Here is a 5,199-nt window from a genome sequence, read left to right as displayed (position 1 = left end):
CTTTCAAAATCCTGGCTACGTCCCTGCATCGTTGACAGTAAATTCTATAACATTTACAGAATTATCATCAACTTTAATGTGTGTACTTGGTTGTCCTGTGGTGTAGAAGGCTGTGAAGTTGAGGTGTAGACTGTAAATACCTGTACTTGTTAGCATGACGTCTTTGACAGTAAATTTTATGTAATCCGATGTCCTTTGAGCATTACCAGACACTTGATTTTCTAATTATCAACTGGTAATCTGTTGAAGCATTTAATATTGTCGTGGGTAGCATTTTTATTGTTCAAGTTTTCTCCATTTAAAGTCCAGTTGGAAGTCTTTTTACTGCATCGACCACTGGCATCCTTGTGAAGTGATGGTTAATTCATTTGAACACCAGAAGAAGAAAACAAAATGTAATAATTTTCATTAGTTTGGCATGTGTATATTCCTATATCTTGTTCATTGAAAGATATAAACAGTTGACAATTGCATTGAACTACGTTTTGTTCAGTGTGATAATCTGTAGGCCTAGAAGTGATACGACTGTGCATATTTCCGATCGATGAAATAATAATAATAACAATGTTCTTTTCTAATCCACACCACCTGGTTCTCCGCACTTGTTTTTTATTTTAATTTTTTTAAATTTTATTACAGGATTCAATGAACGTGAACCCATTCCAAACCATTTTTAGCGGTAAGTTGATAGCAAAGCTAAGCCTCATGATGAGAATAAGGAATTACATCTTGTCTTTGAAAAATATTTTCGGGATTGATCCAGCTTGTAGACATCTATGTAATTGTAGTAGAGACTGAAGCATGCATTGTTGTTGAGGGATGATTGTAACAAACTGACATATCTTGCTCATTTTAATCTTTTTTCTTCTCTTCCGACTTTAATATTATTTTAACGTAATGTTAATTTGTAGTTTCGTACCTAATATATGTAAAATTTGAAAATTAGATGTTTGTTGTTGGCTTTTTGAAAATTGTTTTTTCAACTGTTTTTCTTTTCTTGAAGGCGTCTTGAGTGACCTTAAGCAGATTCGTACGTAGTATAAGGCTGTTCAGATACGTAATGTTATTCTGACAACAACTCTGCATACAAATTTCACTTTCAGATTATTTTTTTCTGAACGTGTTATCTTTAGTTATTATACGAAAGCAATACAAATACACAAACTTCACTGAAGTACGGTAGTATGTAGGCCCCTAGATAGCTTTTGTTTCTTGCCCTGCTACCTGCTATGTCACCTCATCGTCATCATCACGCTATTTACATAGACAGTGCGTCTCTGTTAAATGTTCTCTAATCTAAGCAATATCTTGCTTCTTCTAACTTTCATTTGTTACTCTCACCAGAGGATCTAATAAACTGAGACCAGCAAATTAATGAAAGTGATACATCAATGTTTTTTTACAAAAATAGTTCGACACCTTGTGTTTTTAAATTTATAGTCAACCAACGTCGTTTCTTTAAAAATCAGGCAGATTTGTTTCTGGGATCTAAATACTGCATTTAAAACAATAACAAAAAATTGTGTTCATGTCCAGTGGCGGATTCAAGGGTGGGGATGGTGGGGCCCCCTATATTAAAAAAATATATTTAAAAAAAAAAGAAAAAATGAAATTGAAGTCCGAGAATGCCATTTCCGGGTATCTAGAGGGGCCATAATCATATGTTTTCTTACCTCAGCCCCAACCATGCTGAAAGGGTTGTTGGACCCTCTATCTGTGGAAGCCCCTTTATGCCCCCACCCCATATTACAAATTCTTGGATCTACCACTGAAAATGCATGTCTCGTGTTGAAATTTTGGTGTTATTGGATGTCTTGTGCCTTTGACACTGTGGGTCATATGACTCAAGACTTGTAGAGAGGTTGAAGAAGGATTTGCTGGTTCAAATCATTCTTTGTTGAATGTTATTGTAAAGTTACTGATACTGGGATCGGAATCTTTTGGATCACAGAGTACCACCGGGGTCGATACTAAGTCCATCGCTGTTCACCGTATATAACAAACCAATTACAGACAAGATTATAAAATTTGATTATGTATCATACCATTTACATCCAGATGATATACAAATGTATGTGAGTTTTGATCCCAAGAAATCATGTGATCTAAATGCAGCATATAGTAGGCTGAATAGATGTATCAATGATGTAAAGAAAAGGCTTTGCTTAAAATTAAAATTCTAAAACCGAATTGATAATTCTTTGTTTGTTTAGGTGTAGATTTGATAGGTCAAAAGTGATGATTGCCTTTATAATTACCTTTACTGCATATTTTGATTTCTTCATTACGAAGACAATTATATTTCAATCCTCACATCTTATTTTGAAATTGGCATACTAGTCAGATACAGGTTGTAAGATAATTTTTTGTTTAAATGCAAGTATTTTTATTGTACAAATCACAAATTTACTTGGAACCACTATTGTCCAATTAGAACTAGTTAACCTAGAGTAATAGTAATTCTATGTTTGGTTCATTACCATCAAGTAGGAATGGCTAATGTAGCTGTTGTACATATATTTATATAGTGCCAATTCCAAATCAATGATCAATGGCGCTCAGCGTTATTTACCCCGATCACTGGATACACATACAACGGCAAACCAGCACAAAGTGCAACATTCTCTGCTCGCTGAGGAGTATACCTTGTCGTGCACAAAAGCAGTGCAATCAAAGGCACAACATCCTGCTAGGTTCCCATTTATACTCCTTAATAGAGAGAGACAAATGTAGACAAAATTCCTTGCACGGGCACAAGCGACTTGCACATCGAGAGTTTCGAACCCCTAACCTCAAGGTTGGGAATCCTAGCCGCAACCGATGCGCCAACTTCTTCTACAATTCTAAATAGTAAAATACAATCAAATAAATTTATTCATTTTTTCCAGTTTGATTCAGTTTTCTATTGGAAATCCTTTTTTACGTCAACCTGACGAAACCAAGCCTTAAAACTTACGAACACATGTTGATACATCTAAAAATAAAGTAAAAAATGAGCAACGTGAACTGAGAGACTAATGAATATGCAATCGAAAGAAGAGCAATAGCATGTGAATTTCAAATCAAACAGCGTTTGAAGTGGGAAAAGAATTAAAGAAAAATACTAAGAAATTGAGAAGATATCTAATTAATAAGCATAAACTACTGTATTAATTGGCAAGTAAAATGTAACTTTAAAAGCCCGTATATACAGGGTGTGGAGTGGTGCGATGAGTGAGGGCGCACGCACCCAAGCAACATTACAGTTGAAAATGTACTGAATATAAATTTCTGTAATTTTAAAGTAATATTTTAAATTAGATGTGTATAAGAGACAGATATTGAAGAGTGTCCAATGGTTTACTCTATCAAAGGCTTTGCTGGCATCTATAAAACAAATGCATGCAGGACTGCCATGTCTGTTATAATATTCAATAGTTTGTTTAAATACAAACACACGTTTCAGTTGAATGACCACACTTGTATTTAAACAAACTACTGGAAATCTTAAATACACTTACAACATTTGCTGTAATAATTTCGATATTTTTTTAGTTTCATTTTAAAATTAGAAATTGTGAAATGTAAATAAAGAATTGAAAGAAGCGGTTCTTTTTTTTTTTACAAATAAAATTAAAATATGTGGGCGTGATTCTCACGAAAGAGTAAGAAAAAAATATATATTAAAAGATAAACAGAATAAAAAACAATCAATTTACTTACCAACACCACTACCGACTCCAAGAATACGACACTCATCTACGCTAGTCAGCTTGTCGTTTTCCATGAATGCTTCCAGCTTGTGTTTTAGCCAGTACTTCATACGTTCGCTTTGGTCCGACATTCGCCGAAACTCAAGAAACGAGGCAGCGTATCTCTCTGTACTTAAAGTTGAATCCATTTGAATAGCAAATCAAAGTGGAATTAGCTTGTATTCGTATATTACGTTCGATACTACCGAAGTCGTGTTAAAGTGTCCTTATATGGCTATAGTCATAATCTAATCTCAGACAATGAAAGTTGCCTTTAGTTTAGTACAAAAGTAGTGTAGTGTGACAAGATAGCAGTGACCCGTCAATCAAATGTTCAAGATTGGTGTATTTATAGCATTGCTGTATTCCGTCCGTGGTGTACATAATTATTCTCCTGAAGACGATTGATATCTGAATGGTATTGTATTGAGTCAGAGACCCAATCAAATAAAATAAAATCAATCAATTTTATAAACTCCCTTAGAAGAGAAACACTCAAATTTACAATTTATACAGATTCAATAAAATATTATACTGTATAATACTGGCCATAGTTGAGTCACACACCAGTGATTACCACTAGTGTGGCAACTGATATCACTTTGTTTGAAATAAAATTCTTTAGTGACATGAATGTCATAACCTGATCTTACATAATGTAGTCTAGAAGTTATGGCAGATATTTTCAAACCTGAAAGTGATATTTATAATGTTCAAAGAACTTTGAACTGAGGATGTTATTGTGATGCTAATGAGAGGATTGACCCTTTAATTTCAGGGAGATGGTAGGACTTACAGTTATGTAGCAGGTTTATCATGTGAAGGTGAACCAGATTGGGAAAACCTGATGCAACTTGCTAAGATGATACCCAAGGTTTGCCATAACATTAACAGGTAAAAAATCTAGCTAAAAGCAATACTACTACTAGCCTGTCTCTTATACACATCTAGATGTGTATAAGAGACAGGTCGTTACCTTTTAACATCTAATTCATACTAATTACTAATAGACATAATTTAATTACTTGTTCATAGATATTTATTCATTTTACACCACGCGATACGATCTCTGTAGATATTCTTTCTTAAGGCAATACATCCAGTATGCGAGTGAAGCGATCATTTAGGCTGAGACAAGGGAAGCCGCCAAGGGCCCCCGGTGGGGATTCTGTTCCCGTAAAACTACGGATATTTGACAAAATTTAGTGAGTTGTATTAGTTAGGATCCACGCTACTGAGTAGGCCTAATATGACTTCATAATTGTAATTTCTGAACAAAGTCAAAGTCAAAATTGCTTCCACAATCACAAGGAATTATTCATCATGAGGGTATCCTTGATGTGGGTTTTCCCGACCAAACCTTCTCTTTTCCCCAGGTACTTCAACAGTGGCGGATCCAGGAATTCGAAATAGAGGGCCCAGGAAGGTACTTGCACAGATAAAGCCTAAGGCCCTTCGTGGTTAGTAT

This window comes from Anneissia japonica, unplaced genomic scaffold (genome assembly GCF_011630105.1).
Source record: "Anneissia japonica isolate Jap-2015-1 unplaced genomic scaffold, ASM1163010v1 scaffold1984_len102452_cov112, whole genome shotgun sequence".
Classification (NCBI taxonomy): Eukaryota; Metazoa; Echinodermata; class Crinoidea; order Comatulida; family Comatulidae; genus Anneissia; species Anneissia japonica.
The sequence above is the reverse complement of the archived record's forward strand: the minus strand, read 5'-3'. Positions refer to the sequence as shown.